Source organism: Schistocerca nitens, chromosome 6, assembly GCF_023898315.1.
Source record: "Schistocerca nitens isolate TAMUIC-IGC-003100 chromosome 6, iqSchNite1.1, whole genome shotgun sequence".
In the NCBI taxonomy this organism is placed as follows: Eukaryota; Metazoa; Arthropoda; class Insecta; order Orthoptera; family Acrididae; genus Schistocerca; species Schistocerca nitens.
In genome coordinates, this window is record NC_064619.1 from 127,450,944 (window position 1) to 127,470,964 (window position 20,021).

General features: G+C 42.6%; 2 non-coding genes across 2 annotated transcripts; both read right to left on the reverse strand.

The window, feature by feature from the left end:
• Positions 1 to 1,629: 1,629 nt before the first annotated feature.
• On the reverse strand, positions 1,630 to 1,704 carry Trnat-ugu (transfer RNA threonine (anticodon UGU)). The gene has a single exon. It is a non-coding gene; the product is annotated as a tRNA-Thr (tRNA).
• A 365-nt stretch (positions 1,705 to 2,069) lies between these two features.
• On the reverse strand, positions 2,070 to 2,144 carry Trnat-ugu (transfer RNA threonine (anticodon UGU)). Its single transcript has one exon. It is a non-coding gene; the product is annotated as a tRNA-Thr (tRNA).
• Positions 2,145 to 20,021: the final 17,877 nt, after the last annotated feature.

A 20,021-nucleotide genomic window follows, 5' to 3' on the forward strand; every position in this document is an offset into this window, starting at 1 on the left:
CCAAGGAAACAGATACAGTTTATTAGCTTCAATTATGCCTCGTTAAGTCTGTCTCTTCCAGTAAGTAATAGTACAGCTAGCCAAAGAGTCCACTATTTGATGTGAAACGTGTTCCGAAAAGTCACACGTGGATGCCGCAACACTCTCCTTTTAAATCGGAGATGACTAATCAAAATTCGGCGCTTCACTTGGGCACACTCTCAGATTCTATTAAGCTTTCTAGTGGCATTTTTGATGAACAATTCCAATATTATAAAAGTGGTTTAGAGAAATCTTGGATAACCTAAATCAGGATAGGTGCACGCAGATTAACATGTGGCCCAGCTGCATCCCTCTAGGAGACGGATAAAATAGTACTGTAGACGTATATGTACAGGGGATGAACAAAAACATGGGAATGCCAAAAACACAGCGCATTACCATGCCTAATTAACCGGCATTTACCGAGCGAGGTGGCGCAGTGGTTAGCACACTGGACTCGCATTCGGGAGGACGACGATTCAATCCCGAGTCCGGCCATCCTGATTTAGGTTTTCCGTGATTTCCCTAGGTCACTCCAGGCAAATTCCGGGATGGTTCCTTTGAAAGGGCACGGCCGACTTCCTTCCCCATCCTTCCCTAATCCGAGTTTGTGCTCCGTCTCTAATGACCTCGTTGTCGACGGGACGTTAAACACGAATATCCTCCTCCTCCTAACCGGCATTAAAAATTGGCTCCAGTCGTCTCGTAATGGATAAATACAGGAAGTGTATGGTTTTCGAGGAAATCTTGCATCATTCTTACTGCAAAATAGTGAAAAGTTCAGGTAACGATGACTGAGGTGAACAGCGATCACCACAAAGGCTGAGTAATATTTGGATCTGGTGACTATGGAGACTGAGAGAGGTGCGATAATCCATCGTCGTGCTCTCAGGACCAGTGCCGGACGACGACACGAGCTGTGGCAACAGCGTCCGTGTCGTCCCACCATTTGGGAACAGACACTGTACCACGGATTGGACCTGAGCAGCCGAAATGGCCACATAATCCTTACCAGTAATGTGATCTTGTAGAGTATCCATGGAGCCCAAATCATCATCGAAACCCAGCCATGTTTCTCTCTTGGGACCTAAACTCGGCCAGAATTTGGAAACAGTATGAGACAAGACTCACCTGACCAAACGCCTTTCTTCCTTTGCCCCATAGGCCAGGTTTTGTGGCACCACGTTTTCCTGTTACGGACATCTGCATCATTGATGAGTTGTTTTGGAATTCCACCTCGCTCTGTAATTCCCTGCTTATGAGACTCCGTTCTTGTTTTTTTGCTGCCGACAGGGTCCGTGAGTGTGACGTTCAGTTCTGCAGTGACATTTTCATCTATCGTTCTCTTATTTTCCTTCACAATCCTCTTCAATGGTTGTCCGTCTCAATCACTCAACACACACTTTCGTCCGCGTTGTGACTCAGCGGATGCTGTTGAGACCAAGATCAAGGATCGGGATTAATTTAATGAAAATACGAAAACACTTGGAAGCGTGGCCCAACTTGATGCGTCATGTACAGGGTGACAACTATTGAACTGATAATTAAATGGACACCCTAGCTGCAACAGGCGTTGATGTACATCATTGGGGACATGTTGAAAATGTGTGCCCCGACCGGGACTCGAACCCGGGATCTCCTGCTTACATGGCAGACGCTCTATCCATCTGAGCCACCGCGGGCACAGAGGATAGTGCGTCTGCAGGGACTTATCCCTTGCACGCTCCCCGTGAGATGCACATTCCCAACATGTCCACACCACTACATTCGTAGTGCGCCTAATAGATGTTTGCCCATTATACTCATTACTCGTGGCAGATTAATCTACCAAGTCCCGTACGAGTTCGGGCATAGCGTGTGCGTTCGCACAAGAAGGTCAATGGCCGGGAAGCCATATTTTAACTATAAATGACGGTAGTATCTGTTCCCGAAAGAACAGTTACCGTGGATGACCATGCAGCTTTGCTAGAAATGAAATGATAATTAAATGGACACCCTAGCTGCAAACAGGCGTTGATGTACATCATTGGGGACATGTTGAAAATGTGTGCCCCGACCGGGACTCGAACCCGGGATCTCCTGCTTACATGGCAGACGCTCTATCCATCTGAGCCACCGCGGGCACAGAGGATAGTGCGTCTGCAGGGACTGATCCCGGGTTCGAGTCCTGGTCGGGGCACACATTTTCAACATGTCCCCAATGATGTACATCAACGCCTGTTTGCAGCTAGGGTGTCCATTTAATTATCATTTCATTTCTAGCAAAGCTGCATGGTCATCCACGGTAACTGTTCTTTCGGGAACAGATACTACCGTCATTTATAGTTAACTATTGAACTGTATGAAAAAAACGTAAATTAGTTACAAACTACGATGTACTTACACTTTATTCAACACGTAAACGTCACTACAGATATTCGGATTTAGGCTATGACATGTTCGGTATGCTTGCCATGATTGGCGATGATTTGGAGCAGACGAATAGCGAAATTCTGCATGACCCGCTGAAGTGTCGGAACATCGATGCTGTCGCTGACATCCTGAATGGCTGTTTTCAGCGCAGAAATGGTTTTGGGATTACCTTGTCTTTAATACAGTCCCACAACAAGGAGTCACATGTGTTCAGATCCGGAGAATATGGCGGCCAATCGAGGCCCATTCCGGTGGCCTTTGGGTACCCAGAGCCAGAATGCGGTCCCCAGAGGGCTCTTCCAGGACGTCAAACACTCTCCTGATTCGATGGGATCGAACTCCGTCTTCCATGAACCACATCTTGTCGAAATCAGGGTCACTTTGGGTAATGGGGATGAAATCATCTTCCAAAACCTTCACGTATCGTTCTGTAGTCGCCGTGTCATCACGGAATATCGCACCGATTATTCCGTGATTGGACATGGCAGACCACACAGTCACTCGTTGAGGGCGAAGAGACTTCTGGATCGCGAAATGCTGATCCTCAATCTTCCTAAAGTCACCAATTTTGCTTACTGTCGAACCCATCCAAATAAAAGTCGACTCCGTCGCTAAACCAAATCATATTCACATCAAACAAATTCCCATCAAGCCCCGTGCTAATGCAAACTGTTGAGAAGCTATGACGATTTCATTTCATATAGTTCAATAATTGTCGTCCCGCATCATTCCCAAACAAATATTTTTATTTAATAACAATTCAGTCAGGAGCCAACTGACAGTTACCAAGATTCTTGCAAAATACGTAGAAATAGTTAAGATTTTTTGAATTAAATTTACAATGTACGAGGGCTATTCCGAAAGTAAGGTCCGATAGGTCGTGAAATGGAAACCACGGTAAAAATCAAAAATGTTTTATTTGCAACAGTTAGATACACCTTGCAGCTACTTATCTCCATAGTCGCCGACCCGACGTAGACGTGTATCGTAGCGTTGTACCAACTTTCCCATACCCTCGCTATAGAAGGCAGCCGCCAGTGCTCTCCGCCAATTCTCTACGCTGGCCTACGGCTCGTTGTCTTGTGCCGAAATGTTGTCTTCATAACCAGCGGTTCATGTGACCAGAGCTGAAACTCAGAGGGAGACAATTACGGGCTGTATTGTGGGTACTCTCACATTTCCATTTGAAAACGATGCAGGAGCATCTTCATTGCCCCTGCAGAATGCGGCTGAGAATTGTCTTGAAGACGAAACAGCACGACAGTTATGTAATGTTAGCTGCATAGCTTCAGGGGAAATTTCTCACCAGGCCCCCGTACTTGGCGGCAGACACTATTTTCTAGACATCTTTACGCACTCACTGCGAGCTCAGAAATGAGAAGAGCGACGTGATGCTAACTGGGGTTATACTAGAGACACTACCCAACACATCTGTGCAAAGCTTTATCGGAATTTCATAGTCGTTTCCATTTCGTGACCGATCGGACCTTACTTTCGGAATAGCCCTCGTATAAGGACATTTGCATTATACACAAAATTACAAAAAGTAGTCAAATTGTCAACTGTGCAGTACAATGGTGGCCAGACTACAAACAGTTAATTAACTAAATAAGCCCGCGGTGGCACTCGTATCCCCGCAAGAAGGTCACAAGTGTGCGCGATTCCACAACAGGACTTGAATATAAGTTCAACAAACAGTAAATAAAAGACGTTAAAATGTATACATCTTTACTGGTTATTGTGCTCATATAGACAAGATGCGGCCAAGCTGCCCAAAGGCTACCCACATGTAAACCCGAAGCAACAGCGATTTTTCACTGATTGGCCGCAGCTCTGTTCCACATAAATCACGCTAAGTAGTTAAATAAACTACCGGGCTCCTGAAACACATTTAAAATGATAATGATAGTTAAATCCTTAATTTTTTAAAGAAAACAAGAAACTCAGTGCTCTGTTTGCATAAAGGCTTTCATCACAAGGGCATTACAACAACAGAAGTACTGAGTCAGTTACATCCTAATCCGGCGACACCTCCGCAGTGGCACGATACCAAAAGAATAACAACAAACAACAAACTACTCAGCTTGAGGCTGGAACGGGAGATCCACAGCACTACGTGTGACCTGCCAGCACCTAGGCCCCGTGCGATGACGGGAAAGCCGCCGAAGCAGAAGGAAACGCGACGCTGCCCCGGACCAGCAGAACAGCAGCTAGTCAACGCGGCCGATACGAGGCTGTCAACAGACACCAAACAGCAAACAGCCAAAACAAGTTTGATAAAAATTAACGTACACAGTAATACTTAAAATTGGGATCGGCCCGCTCGTAACATTGCAAGTTAACCTTCCCAGCAATAACAAGAAGCCATGTCCAAAGTCATTTAAAAGAATAATTACATAATAATTCAAAAACGATTTTTAAAAAAGATCAAGGAATAGTTTTACTGGGGCCTCTTAGGGCATAACGGACACTGTAATTGGGATACGCACCAAGTGGCATATGTCCGGTTAAACTGTAGCCTGTAACCCGAAGGGCTCCTCAACACGGAGTTAGAGAGTGTGCGAAGACAAGCACGCACGCACACATGGCCCATACGTGCTTACCTTTAGACTGAGCGCACAAAACTTTAGTTACAGGTAAGATCCAATAACTCCCCCAAGAAAGGGTCACGAGGTCTACAACAAACAGAAATTACAATCAGTAGTATCAAATACTCAATAATAACAAACTCTGATTTCAAGTACAAGGTTAACATTCAAAATACTAGCTTGGCGCATACAGGAACTTCCAGATTGAGACACACAGCCTCAGAGGTATCACCGAAAGCCGGAAGGAAACTGGATTCCTGACCAGCTCGCACCGCACAGAATTGACAGTCTTTAAGAAGAGTACTTACTAAACAGTCTTCACAGATAATTTCAAACAAATTCCAAGGAGGCCAATAGCTTCAGGACTCCAGGTAAGCAACGGATAATACTGCCCTGCTGCTCGTGGCTGCTAACAAGTTGTTCAATGCATCTCGGCGTATTTAGCACACCATTGTTGACTGATGCACGCCATAACCAGGTTGCACGCGACGAGAGCCGCTCCTTGCCCACTGAACTCGCCGATAGCGGCAGTCAGCGCCGCAGGAAAACGCGAGCCCCCATAGCCCGACGGTCAACGGCTTTAGCTCACTGCTGTTGCCAGGACGCCGAGTACTCGGGCACAACCGTCTCGCTCTGTGTCCGACACACCACTCCCCCACACAGCACCAGAGGAAACACGTAACCCAGCAACGATGATACAGCGAGAGCCACAGTCAAAGTAGAACGCTCGCGCAAGTTACGCCAGTAGGACCACGCGCGCGCCCTCAGGGAAGCCACCATGGCTCAAATGTTTCTTTCAGATGCTTCAAATGGCTCTGAGCATTATGGGACTTAACTTCTGAGGTCTTCAGTCCCCTAGAACTTAGAACTACTTAAACCTAACTAACCTAAGGACATCACACACATCCATGCCCGAGGCAGGATTCGAACCTGCGACCGTAGCGGTCGCGCGGTTCCAGACTGAAGCGCCTAGAACCGCTTCCCCTGTATGCGGTATAAGTCTTCGATACGGTGTCTCTTTAAACACCAAACACTCCCTTGTTACTGAAGCACCACCATACGAACACCAACAATGCCCTCTCCCCCCGTTCGAATTCACTGAGCTAAAAGATAAGGCAATAATATTTCCTTGGAACTCTTCCATTTGGTCAGTGTTTGAATAGAAAAACAGTAATATCAGAAATTGAGTTCCCCTTGATGCAAAACACCGTGTTATTCGTTTATTTATTATCCCAAACTAGTTTCGGCGACAAATATCACCATCATCAGTGGGGTTTTTCAATCTAAAACGTGCAGAAAATGGCATGGTGTACAAACACCGTAAAAAATTATTACTTTTTTACAAATCGTCTTTTGAAATATAGTTTTATATTGATACTTTCATACTACCTTATTTATTGTATGTTACAGCTTGTTCAAAAATGGTTCAAATGGCTCTGAGCACTATGTGACTCAACTGCTGTGGTCATCAGTCCCCTAGAACTTAGAACTACTTAAACCTAACTAACCTAAGGACATCACACACACCCATGCCCGAGGCAGGATTCGAACCTGCGACCGTAGCAGCAGCGCGGCTCCGGACTGGAGCGCCTAGAACCGCACGGCCACCGCGGCCGGCTACAGCTTGTTGTAAGCAATTATTGGCGCTGTTTGTGACATATTTTCTGTGCTCTGCATCTGTTTTGCATCAAGGCGGACTCAATTTCTGATATTACTGTTTTTAAAAGATAAGGCACTCACAACTACACAGAAAACTGTTCCGACCACGACAGACTCTTGCAGCATATTGATAACGTTGTACAGGTGCGTAACCAGCAAGCTTGGCTAGCAGCTGTAATTGTGTTGGAGCATGCACTTCTCGCGCTGTTTCCATATTTTTGTCCAATTGTAAAAGTGACTTTATTAATAAATAGTAGTAATGGAAAAGTGAGTTTTGTACATTTAATCTTTACTCCATACATGTGTACAATGATCATTGCCTTTCTGTGCTTGAGCAATATTTAACTCACATGAATTTTGTTTGTTTACCACTTTTATTACGGCCGGCCGGTGTGGCCGAGCGGTTCTAGGCACTTCGGTCTGGAACCGCGCGACCGCTACGGTCGCAGGTTCGAATCCTGCCTCGGGCATGGATGTGTGTGATGTCCTTAGGTTAGTTAGGTTTAAGTAGTTCTAAGTTCTAGGGGACTGATGACCTCAGATGTTGAGGCCCATAGTGCTCAGAGCCATTTGAACCATTTGAACTTGTATTGCGTTTTCCATTTTTTACTTGAAATCAAAATAAGCCGAGATAAGTCGGTGCTCCAGTGGGTTACAGCAAAGCTTCAAGCTGATACTGATTGAGTAAGAAGTTTCTTTTGTAAGATCATTCTCCTGTATATCACTGCATCTGCATACTACAGCAGAGGAAATGAATATACCTTCATGCTCTGAAACATGTAGAAAGTGCACAATATTTTGGTAGGAAAGAGCTTCTCCTACATTGCTTTTACGATAAAATTTAGTTCCGTCAGTACATTTGAACATTATAGTTATCTTTATTGAAAGACATGTCACAGTTCTCTAAGGGAGAGCAAAATGTAAAGAGGCAGATAACGCTTCCCAGAATGGCGGGTGACGTCCCACTCTGAGCAACCGAAATCCACAAGAAGCTGCATTTGCAGTCGGAGTTGGCGAGGCCGGCAGTCGGGCGAAGGAAAGCTTGACAGAAGCCGGGTGTGCTGTGAATATACCCTCTTGCTGTTCAGGTACTTCTCGGGTATAGAGATTGAACTGATGCTGAATCTATCACCCCAGGTCACATAAAGTGATAGATTACCTCCAAGAAGCTAATACGGTGCTAAGAAAATCAACTGCAGTGCACATCGGAAAACGTCATGTGATAAGTTTCCGACCTCGTTATGGGCCTCGCCTATTGCTTGTGGTTGGAGGACCCGGGCATTTCAATACAATAACTGGCTTTAATAGTTGCTAAATGATAGAGTTTGATCTGGTAAAATATATCTATGCAAACTGTGTGAAAATGACTCAGAACGCGTTGAAACGTCCCCTTTTGAACAATTTTACAAGACTGTCCTTATACTGACACACAATATTTTTTAGCGCAACGCAATCTGACTTTCACTAATCTCTACAAGAGAATGGCCCTGACTAACATTAACCTGTACTTTTCACAAATCACTTACCTCACAAAAATCTTGGTTACTCCCACTACTGCAATACAGCGAGCGCCACTACTGCCAGCTAAATAAAAGATTCAAACTATGGAAGGCACTAACTACTGATAGGGATAGTTAGCAAATGAAAGATATTAATAGAGAACAAACAATGTATTTACCTTGATATCATCATATATATAGCAGTTCATGACAAATTACAAAACTCCGCCATCTCTCTCCCCACATCCACCACTGCTGGCGGCTCACCTCCAACTGCACAACGCTACGCGCTGTTCACAGCCAGCTGCCTAACACTACAATGACGAGTATTACAACAATGCAAAGCAGCCACAGGCTGCACACAGCACAGCCAGTGATTTTCATACAGAGGTGGCGTTACCAATAAAAAAACCTAAACAGCCTACTTACATAGCCCCCATGCTCCCCACAAAAAATTTTACAAATTGGTTGGGGCAGTGGCCAATACATATTTGTTAAAATTTTTCATAATCGTAATTACAATAACAAAGAAATCAAATGCACACACTTATTGATACAATGTTGGTCAAAAGCTAAAATTTTCTCACTGTCCATAAAGACAGTCCTGATCATTCATCACATTGCAGTGTTTTTCTCAAAGTCTGAGCAGTAAAAGAAAATGCACACGGAAGTAGTGGATTTCCATGCGGTCTTGAAGAAGTAGTGTTGTCCTTCCAACTGAAAGACAGTGCTGACTCTTGACATGCTGACAGGTAATGGGCCACAACAGAGCAAACCCACAGCGGAGTCAATCGAAGTTTTGAAGAATATCGTTTGGTAGGTCATCACAGAGCAGACCCACTGTAGTCCTGGTAGAGATTACGGTATTGGTGGGCCACCAGAGGTGCAGACCCACTGCAGTCCTTGTAGAAATAATGGTACTGATGGATCATCAAAGATGTAGACCCACTGTAGTCCTTGTAGAAATAATGGTATTGGTGGGTCATCAAAGATGCAGACCCACTGTAGTCCTTGTAGAGATGGCCAGCAGCCATCTGTTGTGACTATGCAGGTGCACAATCACCATTGAAGAGTCTTGCGGATAATATAGCAAGTCCATAACCACCAGTTTTTGGAATTGTCCTTAGAACCAGCAATGCTGTTATCCAGTCCCTTGCTGAATTATTAACACACGTGCAAACACTATCAGTCCCTACTTCTCACATATTGTCCATATACTATGACCAACATAAACGTGTGCAGTGAAATGATACTTAATTTGAAGAACTGGTGTCAATTACAATATTATAACATGAGAATACAATTACAAAGGTACAAAATACATCATTAAAGAACATAACAATACAGATAACATTTGTAGTACAGGCTTTACAAAAGAATCAAAATAACATATACGTCAGTGTTACAGGAATTATGACATGAGTACATACATAAAAGATCAGAATAAATTTTGAAACATCAACTTCACACATGAGCATTAAAACAAAACAGAATAAATGATGTCTAAGCATATTTACAAGTTAAATAACATATTATTAATACCAATTATATTTGAGGATAACAGTATTCCTCATCATAGTGAATAGTATTAGAAAAAAAATTCTATGAAACTACACAGAGACAGGAAGAAAAGAAATACACAAGGGTTCACAAACACATAGGGGGATAACACAATGGAAAGGACAGGGTTCGTTTTCAGTGTAACTTTTGGTACTGCAGTCCAACCCAAAACTTCATTCCATAGATCTTTCGTCTTATTTCAACCTTTGCTTCCACCAAAAAAATCCTATCCAAGCATGCTTTCTGTATTTATTTCACATATTTCTTACCTCATTATTTATTTCCAAGAAAATCCTACCTATACCTGCTTTCTGTACTTTTTTTGTATGACTTCTCAATGCATTTCTTCCAATTCATCGCAACGCAGTCTCTTATATAGTCTACCCCCTCTTAAGCTAACTTAAATCTACTGAGCTCAGATACTAAACTAAGGAACGAGGCAATGCAGCAGCACAAATCAAGAAACACAAACATCAATGACAAAAATTTCAAGCTGGCAAAGCAAGCTACAGTAAATCTAAATTACGAAGCAATTCACATTACAACTAATATGAGGCAATGCGCAGCAAACAAGAAAAATAAATCTGGCTTAGAAGAGTAACACAAATTCAAATTCAACAACACTATGCCTGGCAAACAGCAGCAGAAAATGAAATACCTAAACATGACATAGCTCAAGCAGAAAAAATAGTACTCTAAAGATAACAACGCAGACAAGGGAAATGTATATTCACATCTTAATGTCTATGTAATTAAAGTGGTGCACCACAAAAACTAATTCTACAAAAGATTACTAAGTACTAGAAAAGAAAATTATGTATGCAGTTCCTGTGAAGGTAAATGTCTTTTTGTGCTCCCTCATTTTTTTTTAAAAAAATTATTATTTACTCGATCTGTAGACAGAAAATATTTACATTAATACATCTATAAAATTTTATTTTTACCAATGCTGCAGTGCAGCTAGAAACTAGATATTACATGAAATAAGCAATTACACAAACCAAAGCATAAAAATATCATTCAATAGTCATGTGACATTTCATAAGTTAGTAGAAATTCTCTCAACTGTCGTAGAAAGACGCTTGTCAGAATCAGGTGTGCAGATGTAAAAATGTTTCCAAGTTATTATTAGCATGTCGTATTTACGATGCTTTCTACAAAGGAACGTCAATAGCGAGGATAATGGCCTCCCTTTTTTTTTTTTCTACCTGTGCCGCTGAAAAGGGCTCGCAATAATGGCTTTTTCTCAAGGCGGCTGGCACACCTGGCCGCTCACAACGAATTACGTCACGGTCACTTACCTTTCATACCGAAATATTTATGACAGCAGTTTTCGCTACAGTGACAGTCTCATATAAAAAAATTCACAGGTTGAGAATTTGGTTACAAATGTGTAGAAACAAAATCTTATGAATATAACAGTGTCCAAAAAATTTTCGCCGGCATTGTGATACATTCACGCATTTACACACATTTCATAATTCTAAAATACGATTCTTGGTTTCCAACATCCTTTTCCACAAAGCAGAGTCCCTAATTCATTACTCCTTACCTTATTACACATATACATATTCGTCGACACTTCTTCAATATTTCCTCATAACAGACATGTAGCATAATCAAATTCCTCATATAGCATCAGCTTCTTGACCATAAACATACCTCAGCAGCATAATACACATCATCGTCGTAAAAATAACATCATAACACCTCAGTCAACTCTCAAAATCGTCGTAGCTTCCTCCAATAATTTCAAAACCTAGAAACAATTCTCTGCTCATGTCAAAAGTGTCATCTACCTCAAATGTACTTTAAAATCATGCTCCCTTACCAAATACATCATTCAAAGCTCTCATAGTATCACAATGGTTCCGAAAAAATATGAACAGTTCACAAAGTACAGACAAAATGCAATTTCATAAGTGTGAAGTTATTCAACTGTGTAATTACGTAAACATCTGTCACTAATGCAGTAAAAAAAATGTTTATCTCTCAATTAAATGATCAGATAGCTGTGTAATTTGTGTGTTAGAGAAATATGGTACCGATGTGTAAAGTTGTATAAGCAAATACCATATTAGCTAGGGCTCCTTGTGCGTGCCAAACACATGGTACACAAAGTAGGCGTGTACCCCCCTGAGGATAAATGTAATTATACCCTCAGGTGTTACAGATTACAGCAATGGAATGAAATGTATCATGGAAAACTTTCTTTGCAATTCAAAATCTCGAAAAATAAATGGCTTAAGTACAAAATTAATCTCTCAAATGCGTGTCCTGTAGCGTTAAATGTGCGTCTTGCTGTAAGATAATTCTGTGGAAGTGTCGTAGTTATCGTCCTCCGAAAGCTAAGTTCTGCAGAAGTCAATGTACTTACCTCATGATAAACAAAAGTGAAATGCTTTGTGTATGGATATCGTAGTTATTACGCTTATTGTTGTGATGAAGAAAGTACTGTACTGTAACGTATTGTTGTGCTACGGAAAAGGCTGTCTCATTGTAGCTATACCACAAAAGTTGCTACTAAAACATGTTTTACTTTCCAGAATAATGCAGAAAACTGTGTAGATATAAAACAGAAACACTGCAAAAGCAACATTGTAAATCGTCACTCATTAGTAGTGTCGTGATAAAATCGTGTAGCTGTCACATAAACTAACCTCTGTGTCATTTGGTATCTCTCAGAAAGCACTTTAAATTCAGAATGTATTTTCAAATAAACCAAAATGTTGCTTTAAAATCTCATTAGCAGTACTGGTAAATGTTCTAAGTATGTGAGCCTTATAGTTGTTACGTAATCATGCAACTAACACGCAAGAAAGCACACACACAACGACACTGTGACGTCTGTTCACTATAACAATACATTCGTAATTTCTGTTTAAATAAGTTCTCTTGGTTCTTGACTGGATATTTAACTTCAAACATTGTTGCATGGTAACAGTTTTTAAGTCTGACAATGCATACTAGTAGCGTGAAGTAAAAAATTTTATGGCAAAGACAAAGTTAAAAAGCAGATTATCATTCAAGAAACGGTTTTACATGTGAAATGTGGGGTAATCCTTTACTCTTCATAGTACTCAGAGTTTCAACTTGAACGTAATTATCATGTGGTATACGTCGGTAAAGAATACTGGAATTTTCCTCAAGGTTAGCGTCTATGTTATTTTTCTCGGAGCCAGCGGGCGCACGCGGCTGCCTGCTGTGCGAGTCATTGTCTGTCTCTTTGTTGGCGCGCGCCGTTATTGGGATTAGGAGACCGAACTTCTACAAATTCACCGTGACGAGAGGGCCCTACCCTGTTTAAATCCCGCCAGTTCTGATGCAATTCAGGTCTGTCGTTACGATCATATCGTCTATCGTCATGTTGGTAGTTCCTGTGGTTTCTTTCTTGTCGGTTAAGTGGTGGAGAATTTCTCCCTGAATCATAACTGCGCGCTGGACCGTTTCGTCTAAAGTTATTCTGTCTCTCGTAATAATAATTGTTTTGGTTCCCATATTGTCTGTTTCTCTGATTGTCTCTGTGATAGTCATTACCGCGGAGAGGTGATCTTTCCCTGTAATTATTACTACTCTGCCAACGGTTGTTATACGGGTGGTGTCTGTTTCGGTCACGATTTGTGTTGTGAGAATAGCCTTGTCGCGTCCAGTTATTATTTCTTTCATCGCGGAATTGCGACGGATGTGATCTGTAATTGTTGTGCTCCTGCGTTCCGCGATTGTCAGTGTCAATTTCCAGTTCTTGTAACAGTCCCTGAAAAGCTTCAATGTCGTCTTTGCAACGTCCTGCCAAAATAATATGTCGTAAATGTTCAGGTAATTTGATTAAGCAAATGCGGATGAGTTCTGAGGGGCTGTATGGGTTTGACAGGTATTGATTCTTGTGCAACATGTCTTCAAAATATTTCACAAGACTGGAAAATTCAGATTGTTCGAAATGTTTCATCATTATGATGCTATGTTTTACTCGGTCTTGTGTAGCTTGAGACCAATATGCTGAGAGGAAGGCATGGTAAAATTCTCCTTCACTGTGGCAATCGTGAATGACCGATCGCATTCTTACAGCTGGTTCATTCTCCAAGTAGCCACACGTAAATTCTAACCTGTGCTCCAGTGACCAGTTGGGAGGAAAACAATGAGAGAATTGATGGAGCCACGCTTGTGGATGAATGTCATTGGCAGAATTCTTAAACGTTTTGAATTTACGTGTAGTAATGAACAGCTTATAGTCAAAATCATCGTGTCGGCGAGTAGCATATCGGTCATTGTTACGTCGTGTCGGCGGTTCCATCTCAAAATCCAATTCGCCTTGCCAATTTCTTTCATAATTTCCGAAGTGTCCTGTGTTATTATTTTGTGGTTGTTCCGTATTTCTATGTCCCTCTTCCCGTGTTGGAGCGCGAGTGTCCTCTGAAATACGTAATTCTTGTATTACCTGTGTCAGCTGATCTTGTACTTCCCGGATTTCTACTTGGTGTTGCGTATTAATTTGATTCAGATTTTGTTTCAGTTTCCTAATTTGTTCGCTCTCTTCTGTGTCATTAAAGACTACCGGTTTTGTGTCATTCAGATTATCATGTACCTTCGTAGATAAATTATTTAGCTGATCCGAAAGTTCAACTACTTTCTCTGATAATGTACTAATTTCCTCCATGTGTCTTTCTACTGTGTCCTTTAAGTTTTCCTGGGTTTTTGCAAGTTGCGTAACCGAATCGGTAGATGCAACTGAGTCAATTTTAGCTTGCAAGGTCTCATGATTTTCATGAACAATAATTTGCAGTTCTTTTATGGCTGCTTCGTGATTCTGTAATGCACTTTCATGCCGCGAAAAAATAGGTTGAAAATGCTCACAAATTTGTGTTTTTACATCATTACAGAGTTTTTGACTTTCGATTCAATGTTATGTAACTCGGTAGTTAAATCTTCACGTGTTTGTTCAAGCCTATTTTCCACTGAGTCTAACTTTTGAAGCTTTTGTTCCATTGCGTCTAACTGTTGCTGTGTTTGTCTCTGGTGTTGTTCCATTGTGTCTAACTTTTGAAGATTTTCTTCCATTGTGTCTAATTTTTGAAGCTTTTGCTGTGTTTGTCTCTGATTTTGTTCCATTGTGTCTAATTGTTGCTGTGTTTGTCTCTGATTTTGTTCCATTGTGTCTAATTTTTCAAGCTTTTGCTGTGTTTGTCTCTGATTTTGTTCCATTTGTTGCATTAATTGCAATAATAATGTATTAGTGTCCGGAATCTGTTTCTCTATGCTTTTTGGCAGTGCATTTGCACCGGCAACATTCACATTTTGACAAGCAGAAAATGTGTCTTGACTCATTTGAGAAAACGGTGAGGACCCAAAACCTAAGTCTACAGTATTTGCAATATTGAGTTCTGTCATTCCCGATTCCTGAGGCGAGCTGTTGCCGACCGATCGATCGATAATGCTTCCCTCTTCACTAATTGTTTCCCTGTCCACGCCATTGTTTTCCGCAAGCTCCATTTCCCTATGCACAATTACCAAATTACTAATTTGAACATCAGTTAATTCATTACTCGGTGGCGCTAACACAGTGCTTTCGTTTTCAGTGTCATTTCTCAGTTTACTTTGGAGCCTAGTATTACGCTTTTCACACGCCATTATTGTCACAGTGTTTCACACGACAACACAGAAAAGCACAATTTGAAGAGCAAAAATAGGGGAACACATTAACATAGCACTGAAAATAATATCTAGTTAATTGCAGCTGCGAAATACTTGGTGCAAATCTACATGCATACCACAACTGTTTTACTGTACAACAATGAAAGACTGCAACTACAAAGGAGATTTTCTCTACAATTACGCGCTAGCAATAAACAAAAGCTACACTAATTACAGAAACTACAAGAAAAAAAATCAGAAGATTCCAGTGAGGTATCCTCGGCTAAGGGTCGACATATGAAACGTCCCCTTTTGAACAATTTTACAAGACTGTCCTTATACTGACACACAATATTTTTTAGCGCAACGCAATCTGACTTTCACTAATCTCTACAAGAGAATGGCCCTGACTAACATTAACCTGTACTTTTCACAAATCACTTCCCTCACAAAAATCTTGGTTACTCCCACTACTGCAATACAGCGAGCGCCACTACTGCCAGCTAAATAAAAGATTCAAACTATGGAAGGCACTAACTACTGATAGGGATAGTTAGCAAATGAAAGATATTAATAGAGAACAAACAATGTATTTACCTTGATATCATCATATATATAGCAGTTCATGACAAATTACAAAACTCCGCCATCTCTCTCCCCACATCCACCACTGCTGGCGGCTCACCTCCAACTGCGCAACGCTACGCGCTGTTCACAGCCAGCTGCCTAACACTACAATGGCGAGTATTACAACAATGCAAAGCAGCCACAGGCTGCACACAGCACAGCCAGTGATTTTCATACAGAGGTGGCGTTACCAATAAAAAAACCTAAACAGCCTACTTACAGCGTAAACGTCGAGGTTATAAAACAATTTGCGAGTGGATTTACGTAATTAAAATAGAACAATGATTAGAAAATAAATGGTTGTTAGGGTCGCCACCAGCAGGACGCTGGACAATTACGACAGAGAGCGCCCAGACACATAAAGGACACGAATTACATATTAAACCGTGATTGCAAAAGTGTGGAATTACACAAAAAGGCATGAATTCGAACAGAGCACACAACAGATCAACGAATAAAGGAAGAATCAGAAAGAAAAATCCCTAGGCTTGTGAGCCCCAGCTAGTTAACTTGATAACGAAAAGCCTTTCATACCAGTGTGTGAAGCGCACGAAGCAAGACTGAGAAATGGAAACCGGGAATTAACTCCTCTTCATCCACTATATCGCTATTTACGATGTCGGGATTATGCAGTGCAGATTCTAACGACCCTACCACAACAAAGGTAAAATTTAATTAATTATGATTTGTAGTGTTGCTCACGCTGCTAAATATTGCATTTTCGGGCAACAACAAATATTATGTAGCAGGTGTCATTAGTGCACAGTTAATAAAGTCATGTCATGAAATTATGGATAAACTAGGCACTCATCTTTTAGTGTTTCCCGGGCTGGTCTCGTTGTGAACTCATGGCTCAATTGTCGAAAATCTAGGTGGTGATGATTCCAAGCTCGGATGCAAAGAGGCCTAGGTGTTATTCTGCGATATTCAAAAGTTTTATAGATGTGTTTCACAAACCATTCTTGAAGATTAAACCTTTGAAAGTTAGGACAATGGTGATGTAAAAAAGAATCAGCACTCCGAATTTAAGTTACACTTCTTTTTTATTGCTTTTGTTGCAATATCACGCAAGTCATTCCAAAACATCACTTCACAATACAAAACATACTTGAAAACATCTTCCTCACTGTTAAAGTTCACATTTTATAAACTGACTACAATTTGTGTCTTTTCAACATGACGACCAAGACTTGTCTCTCTAATAACTGCTTACGCGCCCAAAAATCAGAGTTACAAGTACGTCAAAGATCATAGTGACGAAAGAATTCACATAAGAATAATATCATTGCAATATAAACATATCGATGTATCAAAGTAGCTCTACATTAATGAAATCAAATATGAATGTTGTCTCAGAAATATGTTAACTACTTAACAGAAACACAATATGATATTGCTGGTATCGAGAGGATGAGTTGAGGTGCCGTAATGGTTACGAAATTCAAGTACCATTACAAGATGCAGTCTTACCGTGACTACCGTAGAGGAGTCTGCGGTCGAGTCGGGGTGCGCCGAACTGAGGTCGCTGCTCATTGCTGCTAGGCCATGCTGATGTGGTGTGGCTGCGAGTCGCGCATCTTGTCATCGTACCGAATACTAGTCGCGGATCTCTGATCTACGCGGATGTACTGCCCTTACGAGAGAATCCCACAAGATCTCCAGGAATTCTAACCCACCCGTGCATAGCGACCTGCCACTTTTAAATCGTAAGAGACTGAAATCACGCGCCATCCAACTCTGTGCGACGCTGCTGACACGGTTGCTAAGGATTTCAAACCCCTTGAAGAATGGAAAGGTCGGTGGGAAGCAATGACAGATGTGCGCCTGCCTAACATCATCTCAGGTGCTAAACTTCCAAGTGGATTCGACCTGCCACACAAGACATGGACTGTTCTCAACAGAATCCGTACCGGCCGTGGCCGATGCAGGGATGCTCCCTTTAAGTGGAAGAAGCTGCCTAATCCAGCCTGTGACTGAGGGGCTCCATACCAGACTGTTCACCACATTGTTAGTGAATGCAGGATTCGAGCCTATCACGGTGCTGAAGAGGACTTCCTGCTAGCAACTCCAGATGCAGTGCGCTGGATTGAAGGACTGGCTATTGAGTTGTAAAGACAAACTTAAATTTCTTGTGTGTCAATATGTACATATGTACATGTAATTTAATTTTATGATATGTCTGTATTAGCCATGCGCTAAATAATATTAGTCCCGGATGCGTGTAAGTTCAAAGTGAAAGTTAAAAGACTTGGCAGGAGACCGAAGTCAATGAAAAACACGTACGAGCGCGAAGTCCAAAGGAGCATCATGAAGTAGGAGCTCGAATCAGAATACCCTTACGAACCTGAATACGAATGTCTCTCTGAATTTTGGCAGTCTTCATTTAGACCTTGGAAAGGCACCCCGTGAAGTCTTTTATAGCTAATCCCAGAAAGGCCCTAAGTGCTCTTCTAGTCAAGGATCTGGAAGTTCGTTCCCTAGCTTTCAGCACAAAGTTAAAAATGTATCCGTCAATGACATACGTGTATATGGAAATGGGACACGAGTGTCACCCTGTTCCAACATCCAAACATGGCTGTCGGAAATTGTGGAGATTTTGTTCGGCTACGCACACCGTTACAGCGGGTTGGTTCAAATGGCTCTGAACACTATGGGACTTACCGAGCGAGGTGGCGCAGTGGTTAAACACTGGACTCGCATTCGGGAGGACGACGGTTCACTCCCGCGTCCGGCCATCCTGATTTAGGTTTTCCGTGATTTCCCTAAATCGCTCCAGGCAAATGCCGGGATGGTTCCTTTTAAAGGGCACGGCCGACTTCCTTCCCCGTCCTTCCCTAATCCGATGAGATGGATGACCTCGCTGTCTGGTCTCCTTCCCCAAAACAATCCAACCCAACCCCACTATGGGACTTAACATCTAACGTCATTGGTCCCCTAGAACTTAGAACTACTTAAACCTAACTAACCTAAGGACATCACACACATCCATGCCCGAGGCAGGATTCGAACCTGTTGACCGTAGCGGTCGCGCGGTTCCAGACTGAAGCGCCTAGAACCGCTCGGCCACACCGGCCGGCGTTCCAATGGGAAGGGGAAAGTTTGGAAATTTGTAGACACACGAGTGGCTACATGTCTTGCTCGAGGAAACGTGTTTGGAGACCACACATGGCAGCATGATGGGAAGTTGACAGCTGAGTCTGAGGACGCCACTTGAGGTTACTAACAAAACAGACTGCTCACCCCTTCCACCACTGGCTTCCTGTTCTGCTATTGAGGACAGCAGTCTACCATTCCGACGCTCATGTAGTCAGAGCACAGTACAGGAGGAAAGTCGACATTTAAAAACTACATCGGAAAGTAAATGAAAAAAAAGAGTCTCGTATGCACATTAAGTGTTCAAATAGGATAAAATGTGACGAGAAAGGCTGCCTCCTGACAAGCTTCGTGGACGGCGTCCAGCAAGAGATACACAGTCTGTGATCCGCGAGTCCGTTTGCGCGCTGGCGGCAGATACACAAAGCAGAAATAGAAAACCTCGCCTTCGGCTCATTATCTAGTATTGTCTGTGCGCGTGCGTGTGCTAATGTTTCGAAACGACTTCGCAACAGGCCGAGCAGAAAACTGCGGCAGAATCGTGACAGTACTTAGCACTTAGCCCCCACTTGTGGCGGCAGGCGCACGTTTCGCGTTACCGAAGCGGAACTAATGGCCTGCGGCGATAAATCATAGCAGTGCGCTTTGTGCGTACGAGCGCCGGGCGGCCGCGTGCAGACACGCGAGCCGCCGCCCTGCCCGGCTTCCTGTTGAGGCAGCCCGGCCCGGAATGCCGCGTGGGAAGATGCGGGCCCAATCCGCGGCCATTGTGGCGCCGCGCCGTTAATCAGCGGTAACGAGGCACGCCGTACCGCGGCCCGCCCGCTCTAGGTACACGCCACCTGGCCGTCAGCTGTTTCGACGCTCCGCTCCGTCGGAGGCTCCGAACGCGGTGGCGCAACGCTAGTGAACTGGACACGCTATTCGGGAGCAC